This window comes from Rhinoderma darwinii, chromosome 1, assembly GCF_050947455.1.
Source record: "Rhinoderma darwinii isolate aRhiDar2 chromosome 1, aRhiDar2.hap1, whole genome shotgun sequence".
Classification (NCBI taxonomy): Eukaryota; Metazoa; Chordata; class Amphibia; order Anura; family Rhinodermatidae; genus Rhinoderma; species Rhinoderma darwinii.
Window position 1 is genome coordinate 254776611 of NC_134687.1, and position 23684 is coordinate 254800294.

Sequence of the window (23684 nt, forward strand, 5' to 3'; positions counted from 1 at the left end):
GAGGCCTTAAGCTGTGTAACTTCTGCGATCTGACGAGAGCAGGGACATTCAGCTTAGAATGGCCATTGACGTTAAATGCTTTAATCCATAGTCCTTTTTAATCGATTGTGAAACAAAATCTAAACGACATAATAAAAATTCAACCGCACCACGGATTCCCAGACAGTCTCCCACACTGGTACTAGCGAGGCCTTAAGTTGTGTAACTTCTGCGATCTGACGAGAGCAGGCACATTCAGCTTAGAATGGCCATTGACATTAAAAGCCTTAATCCATAGTCCTATTTAATCTATTGTGAAACAAAATCTAAACAACATAATAAAAAGTCTACCGCACCACGGATTCCCAGACAGTCTCCCACACTGGTACTAGCGAGGCCTTAAGCTGTGTAACTTCTGCGATCTGACGAGAGCAGGGACATTCAGCTTAGAATGGCCATAGACATTAAATGCTTTAATCCATAGTCCTTTTTAATCGATTGTGAAACAAAATCTAAACGACATAATAAAAATTCAACCGCACCACGGATTCCCAGACAGTCTCCCACACTGGTACTAGCGAGGCCTTAAGCTGTGTAACTTCTGCGTTCTGACGAGAGCAGGCACATTCAGCTTAGAATGGCCATTGACATTAAATGCTTTAATCCATAGTCCTATTTAATCTATTGTGAAACAAAATCTAAACGACATAATAAAAAGGCAACCGCACCACGGATTCCCAGACAGTCTGCCACACTGGTACTAGCGAGGCCTTAAGCTGTGTAACTTCTGCGATCTGACGAGAGCAGGGACATTCAGCTTAGAATGGCCATTGACATTAAATGCTTTAATCCATAGTCCTTTTTAATCGATTGTGAAACAAAATCTAAACGACATAATAAAAATTCAACCGCACCACGGATTCCCAGACAGTCTCCCACACTGGTACTAGCGAGGTCTTAAGCTGTGTAACTTCTGCGATTTGACGAGAGCAGGCACATTCGGCTTAGAATGGCCATTGACGTTAAATGCTTTAATCCATTATCCTTTTTAATCTATTGTGAAACAAAATCTAAACGACATAATAAAAAGTCAACCGCACCACGGATTCCCAGACAGTCTCCCACACTGGTACTAGTGAGGCCTTAAGCTGTGTAACTTCTGCGTTCTGACGAGAACAGGCACATTCAGCTTAGAATGGCCATTGATATTAAATGCTTTAATCCATAGTCCTTTTTAATCGATTGTGAAACAAAATCTAAACGACATAATAAAAAGTCAACCGCACCACGGATTCCCAGAGAGTCTCCCACACTGGTACTAGCGAGGCCTTAAGCTGTGTAACTTCTGCGATCTGACGAGAGCAGGCACATTCAGCTTAGAATGGCCATTGACATTAAATGCTTTAATCCATAGTCCTTTTTAATCGATTGTGAAACAAAATCTAAACGACATAATAAAAATTCAACCGCACCACGGATTCCCAGACAGTCTCCCACACTGGTACTAGCGAGGCCTTAAGCTGTGTAACTTCTGCCATCTGACGAGAGCAGGCACATTCAGCTTAGAATGGCCATTGATGTTAAATGCTTTAATCCATAGTCCTATTTAATCTATTGTGAAACAAAATCTAAACGACATAATAAAAAGTCAACCGCACCACGGATTCCCAGACAGTCTCCCACACTGGTACTAGCGAGGCGTTAAGCTGTGTAACTTCTGCGATCTAACGAGAGCAGGCACATTCAGCTTAGAATGGCCATTGACATTAAATGCTTTAATCCATAGTCCTTTTTAATCGATTGTGAAACAAAATCTAAACGACATAATAAAAAGTCAACCGCACCACGGATTCCCAGACAGTCTCCCACACTGGTACTAGCGAGGCCTTAAGCTGTGTAACTTCTGCGATCTGACGAGAGCAGGCACATTCAGCTTAGAATGGCCATTGACATTAAAAGCCTTAATCCATAGTCCTATTTAATCTATTGTGAAACAAAATCTAAACAACATAATAAAAAGGCAACCGCACCACGTATTCCCAGACAGTCTCCCACACTGGTACTAGCGAGGCCTTAAGCTGTGTAACTTCTGCGATCTGACGAGAGCAGGGACATTCAGCTTAGAATGGCCATTGACATTAAATGCTTTAATCCATAGTCCTTTTTAATCGATTGTGAAACAAAATCTAAACGACATAATAAGAATTCAACCGCACCACGGATTCCCAGACAGTCTCCCACACTGGTACTAGCGAGGCCTTAAGCTGTGTAACTTCTGCATTCTGACGAGAGCAGGCACATTCAGCTTAGAACGGCCATTGACGTTAAATGCTTTAATCCATAGTCCTATTTAATCGATTGTGAAACAAAATCTAAACGACATAATAAAAAGACAACCGCACCACGGATTCCCAGACAGTCTCCCACACTGGTACTAGCGAGGCCTTAAGCTGTGTAACTTCTGCGATCTGACGAGAGCAGGCACATTCAGCTTAGAATGGCCATTGACATTAAAAGCCTTAATCCATAGTCCTATTTAATCTATTGTGAAACAAAATCAAAACAACATAATAAAAAGTCAACCGCACCACGGATTCCCAGACAGTCTCCCACACTGGTACTAGTGAGGCCTTAAGCTGTGTAACTTCTGCGTTCTGACGAGAGCAGGCACATTCAGCTTAGAATGGCCATTGACGTTAAATGCTTTAATCCATAGTCCTATTTAATCTATTGTGAAACAAAAACTAAACGACATAATAAAAAGTCAACCGCACCACGGATTCCCAGACAGTCTCCCACACTGGTACTAGTGAGGCCTTAAGCTGTGTAACTTCTGCGATCTGACGAGAGCAGGCACATTCAGCTTAGAATGGCCATTGACATTAAATGCTTTAATCCATAGTCCTTTTTAATCGATTGTGAAACAAAATCTAAACGACATAATAAAAAGTCAACCGCACCACGGATTCCCAGACAGTCTCCCACACTGGTACTAGCGAGGCCTTAAGCTGTGAAACTTCAGCGATCTGACGAGAGCAGGGACATTCAGCTTAGAATGGCCATTGACATTAAATGCTTTAATCCATAGTCCTTTTTAATCGATTGTGAAACAAAATCTAAACGACATAATAAAAAGTCAACTGCACCACGGATACCCAGACAGTCTCCCACACTGGTACTAGCGAGGCCTTAAGCTGTGTAACTTCTGCGATCTGACGAGAGCAGGCACATTCAGCTTAGAATGGCCATTGACATTAAAAGCCTTAATCCATAGTCCTATTTAATCTATTGTGAAACAAAATCTAAACAACATAATAAAAAGAAAACCGCACCACGGATTCCCAGACAGTCTCCCACACTGGTACTAGCAAGGCCTTAAGCTGTGTAACTTCTGCGATCTGACGAGAGCAGGCACATTCAGCTTAGAATGGCCATTGACATTAAATGCTTTAATCCATAGTCCTTTTTAATCGATTGTGAAACAAAATCTAAACGACATAATAAAAATTCAACCGCACCACGGATTCCCAGACAGTCTCCCACATTGGTACTAGCGAGGCCTTAAGCTGTGTAACTTCTGCGATCTGACGAGAGCAGGCACATTCAGCTTAGAATGGCCATTGACGTTAAATGCTTTAATCCATAGTCCTATTTAATCTATTGTGAAACAAAATCTAAACGACATAATAAAAAGTCAACCGCACCACGGATTCCCAGACAGTCTCCCACACTGGTACTAGTGAGGCCTTAAGCTGTGTAACTTCTGCGATCTGACGAGAGCAGGCACATTCAGCTTAGAATGGCCATTGACATTAAATGCTTTAATCCATAGTCCTTTTTAATCGATTGTGAAACAAAATCTAAACGACATAATAAAAAGTCAACCGCACCACGGATTCCCAGACAGTCTCCCACACTGGTACTAGCGAGGCCTTAAGCTGTGTAACTTCTGCGATCTGACGAGAGCAGGCACATTCAGCTTAGAATGGCCATTGACATTAAATGCTTTAATCCATAGTCCTTTTTAATCGATTGTGAAACAAAATCTAAACGACATATTAAAAATTCAACCGCACCACGGATTCCCAGACAGTCTACCACACTGGTACTAGCGAGGCATTAAGCTGTGTAACTTCTGCAATCTAACGAGAGCAGGCACATTCAGCTTAGAAAGGCCATTGACATTAAATGCTTTAATCCATAGTCCTTTTTAATCGATTGTGAAACAAAATCTAAACGACATAATAAAAAGTCAACTGCACCACGGATTCCCAGACAGTCTACCACACTGGTACTAGCGAGGCCTTAAGCTGTGTAACTTCTGCGATCTGACGAGAGCAGGCACATTCAGCTTAGAATGGCCATTGACATTAAAAGCCTTAATCCATAGTCCTATTTAATCTATTGTGAAACAAAATCTAAACAACATAATAAAAAGCCAACCGCTCCACGGATTCCCAGACAGTCTCCCACACTGGTACTAGCGAGGCCTTAAGCTGTGTAACTTCTGCAATCTGACGAAAGCAGGTACATTCAGCCTAGAATAGCCATTGACATTAAATGCTTTAATCCATAGTCCTTTTTAATCGATTGTGAAACAAAATCTAAACGACATAATAAAAAGTCAACCGCACCACGGATTCCCAGACAGTCTCCCACACTGGTACTAGCGAGGCCTTAAGCTGTGTAACTTCTGCGATCTGACGAGAGCAGGCACATTCAGCTTAGAATGGCCATTGACATTAAAAGCCTTAATCCATAGTCCTATTTAATCTCTTGTGAAACAAAATCTAAACAACATAATAAAAAGTCAACCTCACCACGGATTCCCAGACAGTCTCCCACACTGGTACTAGCGAGGCCTTAAGCTGTGTAACTTCTGCGTTCTGACGAGAGCAGGCACATTCAGCTTAGAATGGCCATTGACGTTAAATGCTTTAATCCATAGTCCTATTTAATCTATTGTGAAACAAAATCTAAACGACAAAATAAAAAGTCAACCGCACCACGGATTCCCAGACAGTCTCCCACACTGGTACTAGCGAGGCCTTAAGCTGTGTAACTTCTGCGATCTGACGAGAGCAGGGACATTCAGCTTAGAATGGCCATTGACATTAAATGCTTTAATCCATAGTCCTTTTTAATCGATTGTGAAACAAAATCTAAACGACATAATAAAAAGACAACCGCACCACGGATTCCCAGACAGTCTCCCACACTGGTACTAGCGAGGCTTTAAGCTGTGTAACTTCTGCGATCTGACGAGAGCAGGCACATTGAGCTTAGAATGGCCATTGACATTAAAAGCCTTAATCCATAGTCCTATTTAATCTATTGTGAAACAAAATAATAAAAAGTCAACCGCACCACGGATTCCCATACAGTCTCCCACACTGGTACTAGCGAGGCCTTAAGCTGTGTAACTTCTGCGATCTGACGAGAGCAGGCACATTCAGCTTAGAATGGCCATTGACATTAAATGCTTTAATCCATAGTCCTTTTTAATCGATTGTGAAACAAAATCTAAACGACATAATAAAAAGTCAACCGCACCACGGATTCCCAGACAGTCTCCCACACTGGTACTAGCGAGGCCTTAAGCTGTGTAACTTCTGCGATCTGACGAGAGCAGGCACATTCAGCTTAGAATGGCCATTGACGTTAAATGCTTTAATCCATAGTCCTATTTAATCTATTGTGAAACAAAATCTAAATGACATAATAAAAAGTCAACCGCACCACGGATTCCCAGACAGTCTCCCACACTGGTACTAGCGAGGATTTAAGCTGTGTAACTTCTGCGATCTGACGAGAGCAGGCACATTCAGCTTTGAATGGCCATTGACGTTAAATGCTTTAATCCATAGTCCTATTTAATCTATTGTGAAACAAAATCTAAACGACATAATAAAAAGTCAACCGCACCACGGATTCCCAGACAGTCTCCCACACTGGTACTAGCGAGGCGTTAAGCTGTGTAACTTCTGCGATCTAACGAGAGCAGGCACATTCAGCTTAGAATGGCCATTGACATTAAATGCTTTAATCCATAGTCCTTTTTAATCGATTGTGAAACAAAATCTAAACGACATAATAAAAAGACAACCGCACCACGGATTCCCAGACAGTCTCCCACACTGGTACTAGCGAGGCTTTAAGCTGTGTAACTTCTGCGATCTGACGAGAGCAGGCTCATTGAGCTTAGAATGGCCATTGACATTAAAAGCCTTAATCCATAGTCCTATTTAATCTATTGTGAAACAAAATAATAAAAAGTCAACCGCAACACAGATTCCCAGACAGTCTCCCACACTGGTACTAGCGAGGTATTAAGCTGTGTAATTTCTGCGATCTGACGAGAGCAGGGGACATTCAGCTTAGAATGGCCATTGACATTAAATGCGTTAATCCATAGTCCTTTTTAATCGATTGTGAAACAAAATCTAAACAACATAATAAAAATTCAACCGCACCACGGATTCCCAGACAGTTTCCCACACTGGTACTAGCGAGGCCTTAAGCTGTGTAACTTCTGCGTTCTGACAAGCGCAGGCACATTCAGCTTAGAATGGCCATTGACATTAAATGCTTTAATCCATAGTCCTATTTAATCTATTGTGAAACAAAATCTAAACGACATAATAAAAAGTCAACCGCACCACGGATTCCCATACAGTCTCCCACACTGGTACTAGCAAGGCCTTAAGCTGTGTAACTTCTGCGATCTGACGAGAGCAGGCACATTCAGCTTAGAATGGCCATTGACATTAAATGCTTTAATCCATAGTCCTTTTTAATCGATTGTGAAACAAAATCTAAACGACATAATAAAAATTCGACCGCACCACGGATTCCCAGACAGTCTCCCACACTGGTACTAGCGAGGCCTTAAGCTGTGTAACTTCTGCGATCTGATGAGAGCAGGCACATTCAGCTTAGAATGGCCATTGACATTAAATGCTTTAATCCATAGTCCTTTTTAATCGATTGTGAAACAAAATCTAAACGACATAATAAAAAGTCAACCGCACCACGGATTCCCAGACAGTCTCCCACACTGGTACTAGCGAGGCCTTAAGCTGTGTAACTTCTGCGATCTGACGAGAGAAGGGACATTCAGCTTAGAGTGGCCATTGACATTAAATGCTTTAATCCATAGTCCTTTTTAATCGATTGTGAAACAAAATCTAAACGACATAATAAAAATTCAACCGCACCACGGATTCCCAGACAGTCTCACACACTGGTACTAGCGAGGCCTTAAGCTGTGTAACTTCTGCGTTCTGACGAGAGATGGCACATTCAGCTTAGAATGGCCATTGACGTTAAATGCTTTAATCCATAGTCCTATTTAATCTATTGTGAAACAAAATCTAAACGACATAATAAAAAATCAACCGCACCACGGATTCCCAGACAGTCTCCCACACTGGTATTAGCGAGGCCTTAAGCTGTGTATTTTCTGCGATCTGACGAGAGCGGGCACATTCAGCTTAGAATGGCCATTGACATTAAATGCTTTAATCCATAGTCCTTTTTAATCGATTGTGAAACAAAATCTAAACGACATAATAAAAAGTCAACCGCACCACGGATTCCCAGACAGTCTCCCACACTGGTACTAGCGAGGCCTTAAGCTGTGTAACTTCTGCGATCTGACGAGAGCAGGCACATTCAGCTTAGAATGGCCATTGATATTAATTGCTTTAATCCATAGTCCTTTTTAATCGATTGTGAAACAAAATCTAAACGACATAATAAAAAGTCAACAGCACCACGGATTCCCAGACAGTCTCCCACACTGGTACTAGCGAGGCCTTAAGCTGTGTAACTTCTGCGAATTGACGAGAGCAGGGACATTCAGCTTAGAATGGCCATTGACATTAAATGCTTTAATCCATAGTCCTTTTTAATCGATTGTGAAACAAAATCTAAACGACATAATAAAAAGTCAACCGCACCACGGATTCCCAGACAGTCTCCCACACTGGTACTAGGGAGGCGTTAAGCTGGGTAACTTCTGCGTTCTGACGAGAGCAGGCACATTCAGCTTAGAATGGCTATTGACGTTAAATGCTTTAATCCATAGTCCTATTTAATCTATTGTGAAACATAATCTAAACGACATAATAAAAAGTCAACCGCACCACGGATTCCCAGACAGTCTCCCACACTGGTACTTGCGAGGCCTTAAGCTGTGTAACTTCTGCGATCTGACGAGAGCAGGCACATTCAGCTTAGAATGGCCATTGACATTAAATGCTTTAATCCATAGTCCTTTTTAATCTATTGTGAAAAAAAAAAATCTAAACGACATAATAAAAAGTCAACCGCACCACGGATTCCCAGACAGTCTCCCACACTGGTACTAGCGAGGGCTTAAGCTGTGTAACTTCTGCGATCTGACAAGAGCAGGCACATTCAGCTTAGAATGGCCATTGACATTAAATGCTTTAATCCATAGTCCTTTTTAATCGATTGTGAAACAAAATCTAAACGACATAATAAAAACTCAACCGCACCATGGATTCCCAGACAATCTCCCACACTGGTACTAGCGAGGGCTTAAGCTGTGTAACTTCTGCGATCTGACGAGAGCAGGCACATTCAGCTTAGAATGGACATTGACATTAAAAGCCTTAATCCATAGTCCTATTTAATCTATTGTGAAACAAAATCTAAACAACATAATAAAAAGTCAACCCCACCACGGATTCCCAGACAGTCTCCCACACTGGTACTAGCGAGGACTTAAGCTGTGTAACTTCTGCGATCTGACGAGAGCAGGCACATTCAGCTTAGAATGGCCATTGACATTAAATGCTTTAATCCATAGTCCTTTTTAATCGATTGTGAAACAAAATCTAAACGACATAATAAAAAGTCAACAGCTCCACGGATTCCCAGACAGTCTCCCACACTGGTACTAGCGAGGCGTTAAGCTGTGTAACTTCTGCGATCTGACGAGAGCAGGGATATTGAGCTTAGAATGGCCATTGACATTAAATGCTTTAATCCATAGTCCTTTTTAATCGATTGTGAAACAAAATCTAAACGACATAATCAAAATTCAACCGCTCCACGGATTCCCAGACAGTCTCCCACACTGGTACTAGCGAGGCCTGAAGCTGTGTAACTTCTGCGATCTGACGAGAGCAGGCACATTCAGCTTAGAATGGCCATTGACATTAAAAGCCTTAATCCATAGTCCTATTTAATCTATTGTGAAACAAAATCTAAACAACATAATAAAAAGTCAACCGCACCACGCATTCCCAGACAGTCTCCCACACTGGTACCAGCGAGTCCTTAAGCTGTGTAACTTCTGCGATCGGACGAGAGCAGGGACATTCAGCTTAGAATGGCCATTGACATTAAAGGCTTTAATCCATAGTCCTTTTTAATCGATTGTGAAACAAAATCTAAACGACATAATAAAAACTCAACCGCACCACAGATTCCCAGACAGTCTCCCACACTAGTACTAGCGAGGCCTTAAGCTGTGTAACTTCTGCGTTCGGACGAGAGCAGGCACATTCAGCTTAGAATAGCCATTGACGTTAAATGCTTTAATCCATAGTCCTATTTAATCTATTGTGAAACAAAATCTAAACGACATAATAAATAGTCAACCGCACCACGGATTCCCAGACAGTCTCACACACTGGTACTAGCGAGGCGTTAAGCTGTGTAACTTCTGCGATCTAACGAGAGCAGGCACATTCAGCTTAGAATGGCCATTGACTTTAAATGCTTTAATCCATAGTCCTTTTTAATCGATTGTGAAACAAAATCTAAACGACATAATAAAAAGTCAACAGCACCACGGATTCCCAGACAGTCTCCCACACTGGTACTAGCGAGGCCTTAAGCTGTGTAACTTCTGTGATCTGACGAGAGCAGGCACATTCAGCTTAGAATGGCCATTGACCTTAAAAGCCTTAATCCATAGTCCTATTTAATCTATTGTGAAACAAAATCTAAACAACATAATAAAAAGTCAACCGCACCACGGATTCCCAGACAGTCTCCCACACTGGTACTAGGGAGGCGTTAAGCTGTGTAACTTCTGCGATCTAACGAGAGCAGGCACATTCAGCTTAGAATGGCCATTAACATTAAATGCTTTAATCCAAAGTCCTTTTTAATCGATTGTGAAACAAAATCTAAACGACATAATAAAAAGTCAACCGCACCACGGATTCCCAGACAGTCTCCCACACTTGTACTAGCGAGGCCTTAAGCTGTGTAACTTCTGCGATCTGACGAGAGAAGGAACATTCAGCTTAGAATGGCCATTGACATTAAAAGCTTTAATCCATAGTCCTATTTAATCTATTGTGAAACAAAATCTAAACAACATAATAAAAAGTCAACCGCACCACGGATTCCCAAACAGTCTCCCACACTGGTACTAGCGAGGCCTTAAGCTGTGTAACTTCTGCGATCTGACGAGAGCAGGGACATTCAGTTTAGACTGGCCATTGACATTAAATGCTTTAATCCATAGTCCTTTTTAATCGATTGTGAAACAAAATCTAAACGACATAATAAAAATTCAACCGCACCACGGATTCCCAGACAGTCTCCCACACTGGTACTAGCGAGTCCTTAAGCTGTGTAACTTCTGCGATCTGACGAGAGCAGGCACATTCAGCTTAGAATGGCCATTGACGTTAAATGCTTTAATCCATAGTCCTATTTAATCTATTGCGAAACAAAATCTAAACAACATAATAAAAAGTCAACCGCACCACGGATTCCCAGACAGTCTCCCACACTGGTACTAGGGAGGCCTTAAGCTGTGTAACTTCTGCGATCTGATGAGAGCAGGCACATTCAGCTTAGAATGGCCATTGACATTAAATGTTTTAATCCATAGTCCTTTTTAATCGATTGTGAAACAAAATCTAAACGACATAATAAAAAGTCAACCGCACCACGGATTCCCAGACAGTCTCCCACACTGGTACTAGCGAGGCGTTAAGCTGTGTAACTTCTGCGATCTAACGAGGGCAGGCACATTCAGCTTAGAATGGCCATTGACATTAAATGCTTTAATCCATAGTCCTTTTTAATCGATTGTGAAACAAAATCTAATCGACATAATAAAAAGTCAACCGCACCACGGATTCCCAGACAGTCTCCCACACTGGTACTAGCGAGGCCTTAAGCTGTGTAACTTCTGCGATCTGACGAGAGAAGGGACATTCAGCTTAGAGTGGCCATTGACATTAAATGCTTTAATCCATAGTCCTTTTTAATCGATTGTGAAACAAAATCTAAACGACATAATAAAAATTCAACCGCACCACGGATTCCCAGACAGTCTCACACACTGGTACTAGCGAGGCCTTAAGCTGTGTAACTTCTGCGTTCTGACGAGAGATGGCACATTCAGCTTAGAATGGCCATTGACGTTAAATGCTTTAATCCATAGTCCTATTTAATCTATTGTGAAACAAAATCTAAACGACATAATAAAAAATCAACTGCACCACGGATTCCCAGACAGTCTCCCACACTGGTATTAGCGAGGCCTTAAGCTGTGTATTTTCTGCGATCTGACGAGAGCAGGCACATTCAGCTTAGAATGGCCATTGACATTAAATGCTTTAATCCATAGTCCTTTTTAATCGATTGTGAAACAAAATCTAAACGACATAATAAAAAGTCAACCGCACCACGGATTCCCAGACAGTCTCCCACACTGGTACTAGCGAGGCCTTAAGCTGTGTAACTTCTGCGATCTGACGAGAGCAGGCACATTCAGCTTAGAATGGCCATTGATATTAATTGCTTTAATCCATAGTCCTTTTTAATCGATTGTGAAACAAAATCTAAACGACATAATAAAAAGTCAACAGCACCACGGATTCCCAGACAGTCTCCCACACTGGTACTAGCGAGGCCTTAAGCTGTGTAACTTCTGCGAATTGACGAGAGCAGGGACATTCAGCTTAGAATGGCCATTGACATTAAATGCTTTAATCCATAGTCCTTTTTAATCGATTGTGAAACAAAATCTAAACGACATAATAAAAAGTCAACCGCACCACGGATTCCCAGACAGTCTCCCACACTGGTACTAGGGAGGCGTTAAGCTGGGTAACTTCTGCGTTTTGACGAGAGCAGGCACATTCAGCTTAGAATGGCTATTGACGTTAAATGCTTTAATCCATAGTCCTATTTAATCTATTGTGAAACATAATCTAAACGACATAATAAAAAGTCAACCGCACCACGGATTCCCAGACAGTCGCCCACACTGGTACTTGCGAGGCCTTAAGCTGTGTAACTTCTGCGATCTGACGAGAGCAGGCACATTCAGCTTAGAATGGCCATTGACATTAAATGCTTTAATCCATAGTCCTTTTTAATCTATTGTGAAAAAAAAAATCTAAACGACATAATAAAAAGTCAACCGCACCACGGATTCCCAGACAGTCTCCCACACTGGTACTAGCGAGGGCTTAAGCTGTGTAACTTCTGCGATCTGACAAGAGCAGGCACATTCAGCTTAGAATGGCCATTGACATTAAATGCTTTAATCCATAGTCCTTTTTAATCGATTGTGAAACAAAATCTAAACGACATAATAAAAAGTCAACCGCACCACGCATTCCCAGACAGTCTCCCACACTGGTACTAGCAAGGCCTTAAGCTGTGTAACTTCTGCGATCTGACGAGAGCAGGCACATTTAGCTTAGAATGGCCATTGACATTAAATGCTTTAATCCATAGTCCTTTTTAATCGATTGTGAAACAAAATCTAAACGACATAATAAAAACTCAACCGCACCATGGATTCCCAGACAATCTCCCACACTGGTACTAGCGAGGGCTTAAGCTGTGTAACTTCTGCGATCTGACGAGAGCAGGCACATTCAGCTTAGAATGGACATTGACATTAAAAGCCTTAATCCATAGTCCTATTTAATCTATTGTGAAACAAAATCTAAACAACATAATAAAAAGGCAACCCCACCACGGATTCCCAGACAGTCTTCCACACTGGTACTAGCGAGGACTTAAGCTGTGTAACTTCTGCGATCTGACGAGAGCAGGCACATTCAGCTTAGAATGGCCATTGACATTAAATGCTTTAATCCATAGTCCTTTTTAATCGATTGTGAAACAAAATCTAAACGACATAATAAAAAGTCAACAGCTCCACGGATTCCCAGACAGTCTCCCACACTGGTACTAGCGAGGCGTTAAGCTGTGTAACTTCTGCGATCTGACGAGAGCAGGGATATTCAGCTTAGAATGGCCATTGACATTAAATGCTTTAATCCATAGTCCTTTTTAATCGATTGTGAAACAAAATCTAAACGACATAATCAAAATTCAACCGCTCCACGGATTCCCAGACAGTCTCCCACACTGGTACTAGCGAGGCCTGAAGCTGTGTAACTTCTGCGATCTGACGAGAGCAGGCACATTCAGCTTAGAATGGCCATTGACATTAAAAGCCTTAATCCATAGTCCTATTTAATCTATTGTGAAACAAAATCTAAACAACATAATAAAAAGTCAACCGCACCACGCATTCCCAGACAGTCTCCCACACTGGTACCAGCGAGTCCTTAAGCTGTGTAACTTCTGCGATCGGACGAGAGCAGGGACATTCAGCTTAGAATGGCCATTGACATTAAAGGCTTTAATCCATAGTCCTTTTTAATCGATTGTGAAACAAAATCTAAACGACATAATAAAAACTCAACCGCACCACAGATTCCCAGACAGTCTCCCACACTAGTACTAGCGAGGCCTTAAGCTGTGTAACTTCTGCGTTCGGACGAGAGCAGGCACATTCAGCTTAGAATGGCCATTGACGTTAAATGCTTTAATCCATAGTCCTATTTAATCTATTGTGAAACAAAATCTAAACGACATAATAAATAGTCAACCGCACCACGGATTCCCAGACAGTCTCACACACTGGTACTAGCGAGGCGTTAAGCTGTGTAACTTCTGCGATCTAACGAGAGCAGGCACATTCAGCTTAGAATGGCCATTGACTTTAAATGCTTTAATCCATAGTCCTTTTTAATCGATTGTGAAACAAAATCTAAACGACATAATAAAAAGTCAACAGCACCACGGATTCCCAGACAGTCTCCCACACTGGTACTAGCGAGGCCTTAAGCTGTGTAACTTCTGTGATCTGACGAGAGCAGGCACATTCAGCTTAGAATGGCCATTGACCTTAAAAGCCTTAATCCATAGTCCTATTTAATCTATTGTGAAACAAAATCTAAACAACATAATAAAAAGTCAACCGCACCACGGATTCACAGACAGTCTCCCACACTGGTACTAGGGAGGCGTTAAGCTGTGTAACTTCTGCGATCTAACGAGAGCAGGCACATTCAGCTTAGAATGGCCATTAACATTAAATGCTTTAATCCAAAGTCCTTTTTAATCGATTGTGAAACAAAATCTAAACGACATAATAAAAAGTCAACCGCACCACGGATTCCCAGACAGTCTCCCACACTTGTACTAGCGAGGCCTTAAGCTGTGTAACTTCTGCGATCTGACGAGAGAAGGAACATTCAGCTTAGAATGGCCATTGACATTAAAAGCTTTAATCCATAGTCCTATTTAATCTATTGTGAAACAAAATCTAAACAACATAATAAAAAGTCAACCGCACCACGGATTCCCAAACAGTCTCCCACACTGGTACTAGCGAGGCCTTAAGCTGTGTAACTTCTGCGATCTGACGAGAGCAGGGACATTCAGTTTAGACTGGCCATTGATATTAATTGCTTTAATCCATAGTCCTTTTTAATCGATTGTGAAACAAAATCTAAACGACATAATAAAAAGTCAACAGCACCACGGATTCCCAGACAGTCTCCCACACTGGTACTAGCGAGGCCTTAAGCTGTGTAACTTCTGCGATCTGACGAGAGCAGGCACATTCAGCTTAGAATGGCCATTGATATTAATTGCTTTAATCCATAGTCCTTTTTAATCGATTGTGAAACAAAATCTAAACGACATAATAAAAAGTCAACAGCACCACGGATTCCCAGACAGTCTCCCACACTGGTACTAGCGAGGCCTTAAGCTGTGTAACTTCTGCGAATTGACGAGAGCAGGGACATTCAGCTTAGAATGGCCATTGACATTAAATGCTTTAATCCATAGTCCTTTTTAATCGATTGTGAAACAAAATCTAAACGACATAATAAAAAGTCAACCGCACCACGGATTCCCAGACAGTCTCCCACACTGGTACTAGGGAGGCGTTAAGCTGGGTAACTTCTGCGTTCTGACGAGAGCAGGCACATTCAGCTTAGAATGGCTATTGACGTTAAATGCTTTAATCCATAGTCCTATTTAATCTATTGTGAAACATAATCTAAACGACATAATAAAAAGTCAACCGCACCACGGATTCCCAGACAGTCTCCCACACTGGTACTTGCGAGGCCTTAAGCTGTGTAACTTCTGCGATCTGACGAGAGCAGGCACATTCAGCTTAGAATGGCCATTGACATTAAATGCTTTAATCCATAGTCCTTTTTAATCTATTGTGAAAAAAAAAAATCTAAACGACATAATAAAAAGTCAACCGCACCACGGATTCCCAGACAGTCTCCCACACTGGTACTAGCAAGGCCTTAAGCTGTGTAACTTCTGCGATCTGACGAGAGCAGGCACATTCAGCTTAGAATGGCCATTGACATTAAAAGCCTTAATCCATAGTCCTATTTAATCTATTGTGAAACAAAATCTAAACAACATAATAAAAAGTCAACCGCACCACGGATTCCCAGACAGTCTCCCACACTGGTACTAGCGAGGACTTAAGCTATGTAACTTCTGCGTTCTGACGAGAGCAGGCACATTCAGCTTAGAATGGCCATTGACGTTAAATGCTTTAATCCATAGTCCTTTTTAATCGATTGTGAAACAAAATCTAAACGACATAATAAAAATTCAACCGCACCACGGATTCCCAGACAGTCTCCAATGCTGGTACTAGCGAGGCCTTAAAATGTGTAACTTCTGCGATCTAACGAGAGCAGGCACATTCAGCTTAGAATGGCCATTGACATTAAAAGCCTTAATCCATAGTCCTATTTAATCTATTGTGAAACAAAATCTAAACAACATAATTAAAACTCAACCGCACCACGGATTCCCAGACAGTCTCACACACTGGTACTAGCGAGGCCTTAAGCTGTGTAACTTCTGCGATCTGACGAGAGCAGGGACATTCAGCTTAGAATGGCCATTGACATTAAATGCTTTAATCCATAGTCCTTTTTAATCGATTGTGAAACAAAATCTAAACGACATAATAAAAATTCAACCGCACCACGGATTCCCAGACAGTCTCCAACGCTGGTACTAGCGAGGCCTTAAGCTGTGTAACTTCTGCGTTCTGATGAGAGCAGGCACATTCAGCTTAGAATGGCCATTGACATTAAATGCTTTAATCCATAGTCCTATTTAATCTATTGTGAAACAAAATCTAAACGACATAATAAAAAGTCAACCGCACCACGGATTCCCAGACAGTCTCCCACACTGGTACTAGCGAGGCCTTAAGCTGTGTAACTTCTGCAATCTGACGAGGGCAGGCACATTCAGCTTAGAATGGCCATTGACATTAAATGCTTTAATCCATAGTCCTCTTTAATCGATTGTGAAACAAAATCTAAACGACATAATAAAAAGTCAACCGCACCACGGATTCCCAGACATTCTCCCACACTGGTACTAGCGAGGCCTTAAGCTGTGTAACTTCTGCGATCTGACGAGAGCAGGCACATTCGGCTTAGAATGGCCATTGACAATAAATGCTTTAATCCATAGTCCTTTTTAATCGATTGTGAAACAAAATCTAAACTACATAATAAAAATTCAACCGCACCACGGATTCCCAGACAGTCTGCCACACTGGTACTAGCGAGGCCTTAAGCTGTGTAACTTCTGCGATCTGACGAGAGCAGGCACATTCAGCTTAGAATGGCCATTGACATTAAAAGCCTTAATCCATAGTCCTATTTAATCTATTGTGAAACAAAATCTAAACAACATAATAAAAAGTCAACCACACCACGGATTCCCAGACAGTCTCCCACACTGGTACTAGCAAGGCCTTAAGCTGTGTAACTTCTGCGATCTGACGAGAGCAGGCACATTCAGCTTAGAATGGCCATTGACATTAAATGCTTTAATCCATAGTCCTTTTTAATCGATTGTGAAACAAAATCTAAACGACATAATAAAAAGTCAACCGCACCACGGATTCCCAGACAGTCTCCCACACTGGTACTAGCGATGCGTTAAGGTGTGTAACTTCTGCGATCTAACGAGAGCAGGCACATTCAGCTTAGAATGGCCATTGACATTAAATGCTTTAATCCATAGTCCTTTTTAATCGATTGTGAAACAAAATCTAAACGACATAATAAAAAGTCAACCGCACCACGAATTCCCAGACAGTCTCCCACACTGGTACTAGCGAGGCCTTAAGCTGTGTAACTTCTGCGATCTGACGAGAGCAGGGACATTCAGCTTAGAATGGCCTTTGACATTAAATGCTTAATCCATAGTCCTTTTTAATCGATTGTGAAACAAAATCTAAACGACATAATAAAAATTCTACCGCACCACGGATTCCCAGACAGTCTCCAACACTGGTACTAGCGAGGCCTTAAGCTGTGTAACTTCTGCGTTCTGACGAGAGCAGGCACATTCAGCTTAGAATGGCCATTGACGTTAAATACTTTAATCCATAGTCCTATTTAATCTATTGTGAAACAAAATCTAAACGACATAATAAAAAGTAAACCGCACCACGGATTCCCAGACAGTCTCCCACACTGGTACTAGCAAGGCCTTAAGCTGTGTAACTTCTGCGATCTGACGAGAGCAGGCACATTCAGCTTAGAATGGCCATTGACATTAAATGCTTTAATCCATAGTCCTTTTTAATTGATTGTGAAACAAAATCTAAACGACATAATAAAAAGTCAACCGCACCTCGGATTCCCAGACAGTCTCCCACACTGGTACTAGCGAGGCCTTAAGCTGTGTAATTTCTCCGTTCCGACGAGAGCAGGGACATTCAGCTTAGAATGGCCATTGACGTTAAACGTTTTAATCCATAGTCCTATTTAATCTATTGTGAAACAAAATCTAAACGACATAATAAAAAGTCAACCGCACCACGGATTCCCAGACAGTCTCCCACACTGGTACTAGCGAGGCCTTAAGCTGTGTAACTTCTGCGATCTGACGAGAGCAGGCACATTCAGCTTAGAATGGCCATTGACATTAAATGCTTTAATCCATAGTCCTTTTTAATCGATTGTGAAACAAAATCTAAACGACATAATAAAAAGTCAACCACACCACGGATTCCCAGACAGTCTCCCACACTGGTACTAGCGAGGCCTTAAGCTGTGTAACTTCTGCGATCTGACGAGAGCAGGCACATTCAGCTTAGAATGGCCATTGACATTAAAAGCCTTAATCCATAGTCCTATTTAATCTATTGTGAAACAAAATCTAAACAACATAATTAAAAGTCAACCGCACCACCGATTCCCAGACAGTCTCACACACTGGTACTAGCGAGGCCTTAAGCTGTGTAACTTCTGCGATCTGACGAGAGCAGGGACATTCAGCTTAGAATGGCCATTGGCATTAAATGCTTTAATCCATAGTCCTTTTTAATCGATTGTGAAACAAAATCTAAACGACATAATAAAAATTCAACCGCACCACGGATTCCCAGACAGTCTCCAACGCTGGTACTAGCGAGGCCTTAAGCTGTGTAACTTCTGCGTTCTGACGAGAGCAGGCACATTCAGCTTAGAATGGCCATTGACATTAAATGCTTTAATCCATAGTCCTATTTAATCTATTGTGAAACAAAATCTAAACGACATAATAAAAAGTCAACCGCACCACGGATTCCCAGACAGTCTCCCACACTGGTACTAGCGAGGACTTAAGCTGTGTAACTTCTGCGATCTGACGAGAGCAGGCACATTCAGCTTAGAATGGCCATTGACATTAAATGTTTTAATCCATAGTCCTCTTTAATCGATTGTGAAACAAAATCTAAACGACATAATAAAAAGTCAACCGCACCACGGATTCCCAGACAGTCTCCCACACTGGTACTAGCGAGGCCTTAAGCTGTGTAACTTCTGCGATCTGACGAGAGCAGGCACATTCGGCTTAGAATGGCCATTGACAATAAATGCTTTAATCCATAGTCCTTTTTAATCGATTGTGAAACAAAATCTAAACAACATAATAAAAAGTCAACCGCACCACGGATTCCCAGACAGTCTCCCACACTGGTACTAGCGAGGCGTTAAGCTGTGTAACTTCTGCAATCTAACGAGAGCAGGCACATTCAGCTTAGAATGGCCATTGACATTAAATGCTTTAATCCATAGTCCTTTTTAATCGATTGTGAAACAAAATCTAAACGACATAATAAAAAGTCAACCGCACCACGGATTCCCAGACAGTCTCCCACACTGGTACTAACGAGGCCTTAAGCTGCGTAACTTCTGCGATCTGACGAGAGCAGGCACATTCAGCTTAGAATGGCCATTGCCATTAAAAGCCTTAATCCATAGTCCTATTTAATCTATTGTGAAACAAAATCTAAACAACATAATAAAAAGTCAACCGCATCACGGATTCCCAGACAGTCTCCCACACTGGTATTAGCGAGGCCTTAAGCTGTGTAACTTCTGCGATCTGACGAGAGCAGGCACATTCAGCTTAGAATGGCCATTGACATTAAAAGCCTTAATCCATAGTCCTATTTAATCTATTGTGAAACAAAATCTAAACAACATAATAAAAAGTCAACCGCACCACGGATTCCCAGACAGTCTCCCACACTGGTACTAGCGAGGCCTTAAGCTGTGTAACTTCTGCGTTCTGACAAGAGCAGGCACATTCAGCTTAGAATGGCCATTGACATTAAATGCTTTAATCCATAGTCCTATTTAATCTATTGTGAAACAAAATCTAAACGACATAATAAAAAGTAAACCGCACCACGGATTCCCAGACAGTCTCCCACACTGGTACTAGCAAGGACTTAAGCTGTGTAACTTCTGCGATCTGACGAGAGCAGGTACATTCAGCTTAGAATGGACATTGACATTAAATGCTTTAATCCATAGTCCTTTTTAATTGATTGTGAAACAAAATCTAAACGACATAATAAAAAGTCAACCGCACCTCGGATTCCCAGACAGTCTCCCACACTGGTACTAGCGAGGCCTTAAGCTGTGTAATTTCTGCGTTCTGACGAGAGCAGGGACATTCAGCTTAGAATGGCCATTGACGTTAAATGCTTTAATCCATAGTCCTATTTAATCTATTGTGAAACAAAATCTAAACGACATAATAAAAAGTCAACCGCACCACGGATTCCCAGACAGTCTCCCACACTGGTACTAGCGAGGCCTTAAGCTGTGTAACTTCTGCGATCTGACGAGAGCAGGCACATTCAGCTTAGAATGGCCATTGACATTAAATGCTTTAATCCATAGTCCTTTTTAATCGATTGTGAAACAAAATCTAAACGACATAATAAAAAGTCAACCGCACCACGGATTCACAGACAGTCTCCCACACTGGTACTAGCGAGGCCTTAAGCTGTGTAACTTCTGCGATCTGACGAGAGCAGGCACATTCAGCTTAGAATGGCCATTGACATTAAATGCTTTAATCCATAGTCCTTTTTAATCGATTGTGAAACAAAATCTAAACGACATAATAAAAAGGCAACCGCACCACGGATTCCCAGACAGTCTCCCACAATGGTACTAGCGAGGCCTTAAGCTGTGTAACTTCTGCGATCTGACGAGAGCAGGGACATTCAGCTTAGAATGGCCATTGACGTTAAATGCTTTAATCCATAGTCCTATTTAATCTATTGTGAAACAAAATCTAAACGACATAATAAAAAGTCAACCGCACCACGGATTCCCAGACAGTCTCCCACACTGGTACTAGCGAGGCCTTAAGCTGTGTAACTTCTGCGATCTGACGAGAGCAGGCACATTCAGCTTAGAATGGCCTTTGACATTAAATGCTTTAATCCATAGTCCTTTTTAATCGATTGTGAAACAAAATCTAAACGACATAATAAAAAGTCAACCGCACCACGGATTCCCAGACAGTCTCCCACACTGGTACTAGCGAGGCCTTAAGCTGTGTAACTTCTGCGATCTGACGAGAGCAGGGACATTCAGCTTAGAATGGCCATTGTCATTAAATGCTTTAATCCATAGTCCTTTTTAATCGATTGTGAAACAAAATCTAAACGACATAATAAAAAGTCAACCGCACCACGGATTCCCAGACAGTCTCCCACACTGGTACTAGCGAGGCCTTAAGCTGTGTAACTTCTGCGGTCTGACGAGAGCAGGTACATTCAGCTTAGAATGGCCATTGACATTAAATGCTTTAATCAATAGTCCTTTTTAATCGATTGTGAAACAAAATCTAAACAACATAATAAAAAGTCAACCGCACCACGGATTCCCAGACAGTCTCCCACACTGGTACTAGCAAGGCCTTAAGCTGTGTAACTTCTGCGATCTGACGAGAGCAGGGACATTCAGCTTAGAATGGCCATTGCCATTAAATGCTTTAATCCATAGTTCTTTTTAATCGATTGTGAAACAAAATCTAAACGACATAATAAAAATTCAACCGCACCACAGATTCCCAGACAGTCTCCCACACTGGTACTAGCGAGGCCTTAAGCTGTGTAACTTCTGCGATCTGACGAGAGCAGGGACATTCAGCTTAGAATGGCCATTGACACTAAATGCTTTAATACATAGTCCTTTTTAATCGATTGTGAAACAAAATCTAAACGACATAATAAAAAGTCAACCGCACCTCGGATTCCCAGACAGTCTCCCACACTGGTACTAGCGAGTCCTTAAGCTGTGTAACTTCTGCGATCTGACGAGAGCAGGGACATTCAGCTTAGAATGGTGATTGACATTAAATGCTTTAATCCATAGTCCTTTTTAATCGATTGTGAAACAAAATCTAAACGACATAATAAAAATTCAACCGCACCACGGATTCCCAGACAGTCTCCCACACTGGTACTAGCGAGGCCTTAAGCTGTGTAACTTCTGCGATCTGACGAGAGCAGGCACATTCAGCTTAGAATGGCCATTGACATTAAATGCTTTAATCCATAGTCCTTTTTAATCGATTGTGAAACAAAATCTAAACAACATAATAAAAAGTCAACCGCACCACGGATTCCCAGACAGTCTCCCACACAGGTACTAGCGAGGCCTTAAGCTGTGTAACTTCTGCGATCTACGAGAGCAGGCACATTCAGCTTAGAATGGCCATTGACATTAAAAGCCTTAATCCATAGTCCTATTTAATCTATTGTGAAACAAAATCTAAACACCATAGTAAAAAGTCAACCGCACCACGTATTCCCAGACAGTCTCCCACACTGGTACTAGCGAGGCCTTAAGCTGTGTAACTTCTGCGATCTGACGAGAGCAGGCACATTCAGCTTAGAATGGCCATTGACATTAAATACTTTAATCCATAGTCCTTTTTAATCGATTGTGAAACAAAATCTAAACGACATAATAAAAAGTCAACCGCACCACGGATTCCCAGACAGTCTCCCACACTGGTACTAGCGAGGCGTTAAGCTGTGTAACTTCTGCGATCTAACGAGAGCAGGCACATTCAGCTTAGAATGGCCATTAACAATAAAAGCCTTAATCCATAGTCCTATTTAATCTATTGTGAAACAAAATCTAAACAACATAATAAAAAGTCAACCGCACCACGGATTCCCAGACAGTCTCCCACACTGGTACTAGCGAGGCGTTAAGCTGTGTAACTTCTGCGATCTAACAAGAGCAGGGACATTCAGCTTAGAATGGCCATTGACATTAAAGGCTTTAATCCATAGTCCTTTTTAATCGATTGTGAAACAAAATCTAAACGACACAATAAAAATTCAACCGCACCACGGATTCCCAGACAGTCTCCCACACTGGTACTAGCGAGGCCTTAAGCTGCGTAACTTCTGCGATCCGACGAGAGCAGGCACATTCAGCTTAGAATGGCCATTGACATTAAATCCTTTAATCCATAGTCCTATTTAATCTATTGTGAAACAAAATCTAAACAACATAATAAAAAGTCAACCGCACCACGGATTCCCAGACAGTCTCCCACACTGGTACTAGCGAGGCCTTAAGCTGTGTAACTTCTGCGATCTAAAGAGAGCAGGCACATTCAGCTTAGAATGGCCATTGACATTAAATGCTTTAATCCATAGTACTTTTTAATCGATTGTGAAACAAAATCTAAACGACATAATAAAAAGTCAACCGCACCACGGATTCCCAGACAGTCTCCCACACTGGTACTAGCGAGGCCTTAAGCTGTGTAACTTCTGCGATCTGACGAGATCAGGGACATTCAGCTTAGAATGGCCATTGACGTTAAATGCTTTAATCCATAGTCCTATTTAATCTATTGTGAAACAAAATCTAAACGACTTAATAAAAAGTCAACCGCAACACGGATTCCCAGACAGTCTCCCACACTGGTACTAGCGAGGCGTTAAGCTGTGTAACTTCTGCGATCTAACGAGAGCAGGCACATTCAGCTTAGAATGGCCATTGACATTAAAT

General features: G+C 41.7%; 1 protein-coding gene and 103 pseudogenes across 4 annotated transcripts in view; all 104 read right to left on the reverse strand.

The window, feature by feature from the left end:
* The window catches only part of NFIC (nuclear factor I C), an 863572-nt gene that overhangs the window by 169693 nt on the left and 670195 nt on the right, over positions 1-23684 (reverse strand). The window lies entirely within an intron of this gene.
* On the reverse strand, positions 138-256 carry LOC142679419 (5S ribosomal RNA; annotated as a pseudogene).
* LOC142716599 (5S ribosomal RNA) lies at positions 324-442 on the reverse strand (annotated as a pseudogene).
* LOC142735387 (5S ribosomal RNA) lies at positions 510-628 on the reverse strand (annotated as a pseudogene).
* Positions 696-814, reverse strand: LOC142684974 (5S ribosomal RNA; annotated as a pseudogene).
* LOC142737270 (5S ribosomal RNA) lies at positions 1068-1186 on the reverse strand (annotated as a pseudogene).
* Positions 1254-1372, reverse strand: LOC142715482 (5S ribosomal RNA; annotated as a pseudogene).
* LOC142693545 (5S ribosomal RNA) lies at positions 1440-1558 on the reverse strand (annotated as a pseudogene).
* LOC142680320 (5S ribosomal RNA) lies at positions 1626-1744 on the reverse strand (annotated as a pseudogene).
* On the reverse strand, positions 1812-1930 carry LOC142738084 (5S ribosomal RNA; annotated as a pseudogene).
* On the reverse strand, positions 1998-2116 carry LOC142735960 (5S ribosomal RNA; annotated as a pseudogene).
* LOC142694241 (5S ribosomal RNA) lies at positions 2184-2302 on the reverse strand (annotated as a pseudogene).
* Positions 2370-2488, reverse strand: LOC142732688 (5S ribosomal RNA; annotated as a pseudogene).
* On the reverse strand, positions 2556-2674 carry LOC142736877 (5S ribosomal RNA; annotated as a pseudogene).
* LOC142723385 (5S ribosomal RNA) lies at positions 2742-2860 on the reverse strand (annotated as a pseudogene).
* LOC142698801 (5S ribosomal RNA) lies at positions 2928-3046 on the reverse strand (annotated as a pseudogene).
* Positions 3114-3232, reverse strand: LOC142737523 (5S ribosomal RNA; annotated as a pseudogene).
* Positions 3300-3418, reverse strand: LOC142679707 (5S ribosomal RNA; annotated as a pseudogene).
* Positions 3486-3604, reverse strand: LOC142737788 (5S ribosomal RNA; annotated as a pseudogene).
* Positions 3672-3790, reverse strand: LOC142723396 (5S ribosomal RNA; annotated as a pseudogene).
* On the reverse strand, positions 3858-3976 carry LOC142712996 (5S ribosomal RNA; annotated as a pseudogene).
* Positions 4230-4348, reverse strand: LOC142736227 (5S ribosomal RNA; annotated as a pseudogene).
* Positions 4602-4720, reverse strand: LOC142713007 (5S ribosomal RNA; annotated as a pseudogene).
* LOC142736210 (5S ribosomal RNA) lies at positions 4788-4906 on the reverse strand (annotated as a pseudogene).
* Positions 4974-5092, reverse strand: LOC142727980 (5S ribosomal RNA; annotated as a pseudogene).
* On the reverse strand, positions 5160-5278 carry LOC142708877 (5S ribosomal RNA; annotated as a pseudogene).
* On the reverse strand, positions 5335-5453 carry LOC142717341 (5S ribosomal RNA; annotated as a pseudogene).
* LOC142713018 (5S ribosomal RNA) lies at positions 5521-5639 on the reverse strand (annotated as a pseudogene).
* LOC142681312 (5S ribosomal RNA) lies at positions 5893-6011 on the reverse strand (annotated as a pseudogene).
* LOC142735747 (5S ribosomal RNA) lies at positions 6627-6745 on the reverse strand (annotated as a pseudogene).
* Positions 6813-6931, reverse strand: LOC142738247 (5S ribosomal RNA; annotated as a pseudogene).
* LOC142705445 (5S ribosomal RNA) lies at positions 6999-7117 on the reverse strand (annotated as a pseudogene).
* Positions 7557-7675, reverse strand: LOC142735861 (5S ribosomal RNA; annotated as a pseudogene).
* On the reverse strand, positions 7743-7861 carry LOC142668777 (5S ribosomal RNA; annotated as a pseudogene).
* LOC142709601 (5S ribosomal RNA) lies at positions 7929-8047 on the reverse strand (annotated as a pseudogene).
* On the reverse strand, positions 8115-8233 carry LOC142728943 (5S ribosomal RNA; annotated as a pseudogene).
* LOC142693037 (5S ribosomal RNA) lies at positions 8304-8422 on the reverse strand (annotated as a pseudogene).
* Positions 8676-8794, reverse strand: LOC142693854 (5S ribosomal RNA; annotated as a pseudogene).
* Positions 8862-8980, reverse strand: LOC142707725 (5S ribosomal RNA; annotated as a pseudogene).
* Positions 9048-9166, reverse strand: LOC142681805 (5S ribosomal RNA; annotated as a pseudogene).
* On the reverse strand, positions 9234-9352 carry LOC142705775 (5S ribosomal RNA; annotated as a pseudogene).
* LOC142738067 (5S ribosomal RNA) lies at positions 9420-9538 on the reverse strand (annotated as a pseudogene).
* Positions 9792-9910, reverse strand: LOC142737515 (5S ribosomal RNA; annotated as a pseudogene).
* On the reverse strand, positions 10164-10282 carry LOC142702492 (5S ribosomal RNA; annotated as a pseudogene).
* On the reverse strand, positions 10350-10468 carry LOC142692806 (5S ribosomal RNA; annotated as a pseudogene).
* On the reverse strand, positions 10536-10654 carry LOC142700106 (5S ribosomal RNA; annotated as a pseudogene).
* Positions 10722-10840, reverse strand: LOC142735734 (5S ribosomal RNA; annotated as a pseudogene).
* On the reverse strand, positions 10908-11026 carry LOC142710649 (5S ribosomal RNA; annotated as a pseudogene).
* Positions 11094-11212, reverse strand: LOC142705411 (5S ribosomal RNA; annotated as a pseudogene).
* On the reverse strand, positions 11466-11584 carry LOC142695634 (5S ribosomal RNA; annotated as a pseudogene).
* LOC142735862 (5S ribosomal RNA) lies at positions 11652-11770 on the reverse strand (annotated as a pseudogene).
* Positions 11838-11956, reverse strand: LOC142668788 (5S ribosomal RNA; annotated as a pseudogene).
* LOC142730886 (5S ribosomal RNA) lies at positions 12210-12328 on the reverse strand (annotated as a pseudogene).
* LOC142693048 (5S ribosomal RNA) lies at positions 12398-12516 on the reverse strand (annotated as a pseudogene).
* Positions 12584-12702, reverse strand: LOC142672886 (5S ribosomal RNA; annotated as a pseudogene).
* LOC142675499 (5S ribosomal RNA) lies at positions 13142-13260 on the reverse strand (annotated as a pseudogene).
* LOC142681761 (5S ribosomal RNA) lies at positions 13328-13446 on the reverse strand (annotated as a pseudogene).
* LOC142705808 (5S ribosomal RNA) lies at positions 13514-13632 on the reverse strand (annotated as a pseudogene).
* Positions 13700-13818, reverse strand: LOC142736175 (5S ribosomal RNA; annotated as a pseudogene).
* LOC142737527 (5S ribosomal RNA) lies at positions 14072-14190 on the reverse strand (annotated as a pseudogene).
* On the reverse strand, positions 14444-14562 carry LOC142702448 (5S ribosomal RNA; annotated as a pseudogene).
* LOC142711938 (5S ribosomal RNA) lies at positions 14630-14748 on the reverse strand (annotated as a pseudogene).
* LOC142733386 (5S ribosomal RNA) lies at positions 14816-14934 on the reverse strand (annotated as a pseudogene).
* Positions 15002-15120, reverse strand: LOC142668799 (5S ribosomal RNA; annotated as a pseudogene).
* On the reverse strand, positions 15188-15306 carry LOC142709569 (5S ribosomal RNA; annotated as a pseudogene).
* On the reverse strand, positions 15374-15492 carry LOC142728959 (5S ribosomal RNA; annotated as a pseudogene).
* LOC142731896 (5S ribosomal RNA) lies at positions 15563-15681 on the reverse strand (annotated as a pseudogene).
* On the reverse strand, positions 15749-15867 carry LOC142738390 (5S ribosomal RNA; annotated as a pseudogene).
* On the reverse strand, positions 16121-16239 carry LOC142709612 (5S ribosomal RNA; annotated as a pseudogene).
* LOC142736407 (5S ribosomal RNA) lies at positions 16307-16425 on the reverse strand (annotated as a pseudogene).
* Positions 16493-16611, reverse strand: LOC142683397 (5S ribosomal RNA; annotated as a pseudogene).
* On the reverse strand, positions 16679-16797 carry LOC142696698 (5S ribosomal RNA; annotated as a pseudogene).
* LOC142683353 (5S ribosomal RNA) lies at positions 16865-16983 on the reverse strand (annotated as a pseudogene).
* On the reverse strand, positions 17051-17169 carry LOC142737227 (5S ribosomal RNA; annotated as a pseudogene).
* On the reverse strand, positions 17423-17541 carry LOC142737833 (5S ribosomal RNA; annotated as a pseudogene).
* LOC142671429 (5S ribosomal RNA) lies at positions 17608-17726 on the reverse strand (annotated as a pseudogene).
* On the reverse strand, positions 17794-17912 carry LOC142738192 (5S ribosomal RNA; annotated as a pseudogene).
* On the reverse strand, positions 17980-18098 carry LOC142693788 (5S ribosomal RNA; annotated as a pseudogene).
* On the reverse strand, positions 18166-18284 carry LOC142738096 (5S ribosomal RNA; annotated as a pseudogene).
* On the reverse strand, positions 18352-18470 carry LOC142732799 (5S ribosomal RNA; annotated as a pseudogene).
* LOC142737811 (5S ribosomal RNA) lies at positions 18724-18842 on the reverse strand (annotated as a pseudogene).
* On the reverse strand, positions 18910-19028 carry LOC142736914 (5S ribosomal RNA; annotated as a pseudogene).
* Positions 19096-19214, reverse strand: LOC142736244 (5S ribosomal RNA; annotated as a pseudogene).
* Positions 19282-19400, reverse strand: LOC142708221 (5S ribosomal RNA; annotated as a pseudogene).
* On the reverse strand, positions 19468-19586 carry LOC142717407 (5S ribosomal RNA; annotated as a pseudogene).
* LOC142695965 (5S ribosomal RNA) lies at positions 19654-19772 on the reverse strand (annotated as a pseudogene).
* On the reverse strand, positions 19840-19958 carry LOC142735844 (5S ribosomal RNA; annotated as a pseudogene).
* LOC142736653 (5S ribosomal RNA) lies at positions 20212-20330 on the reverse strand (annotated as a pseudogene).
* Positions 20398-20516, reverse strand: LOC142713040 (5S ribosomal RNA; annotated as a pseudogene).
* LOC142736355 (5S ribosomal RNA) lies at positions 20584-20702 on the reverse strand (annotated as a pseudogene).
* On the reverse strand, positions 20770-20888 carry LOC142737683 (5S ribosomal RNA; annotated as a pseudogene).
* LOC142737104 (5S ribosomal RNA) lies at positions 20956-21074 on the reverse strand (annotated as a pseudogene).
* On the reverse strand, positions 21142-21260 carry LOC142736926 (5S ribosomal RNA; annotated as a pseudogene).
* Positions 21328-21446, reverse strand: LOC142736606 (5S ribosomal RNA; annotated as a pseudogene).
* On the reverse strand, positions 21514-21632 carry LOC142672246 (5S ribosomal RNA; annotated as a pseudogene).
* LOC142672786 (5S ribosomal RNA) lies at positions 21700-21818 on the reverse strand (annotated as a pseudogene).
* Positions 21886-22004, reverse strand: LOC142688702 (5S ribosomal RNA; annotated as a pseudogene).
* LOC142736658 (5S ribosomal RNA) lies at positions 22072-22190 on the reverse strand (annotated as a pseudogene).
* LOC142685218 (5S ribosomal RNA) lies at positions 22258-22375 on the reverse strand (annotated as a pseudogene).
* On the reverse strand, positions 22443-22561 carry LOC142735715 (5S ribosomal RNA; annotated as a pseudogene).
* Positions 22629-22747, reverse strand: LOC142695214 (5S ribosomal RNA; annotated as a pseudogene).
* LOC142736898 (5S ribosomal RNA) lies at positions 23001-23119 on the reverse strand (annotated as a pseudogene).
* On the reverse strand, positions 23187-23305 carry LOC142735765 (5S ribosomal RNA; annotated as a pseudogene).
* On the reverse strand, positions 23373-23491 carry LOC142737850 (5S ribosomal RNA; annotated as a pseudogene).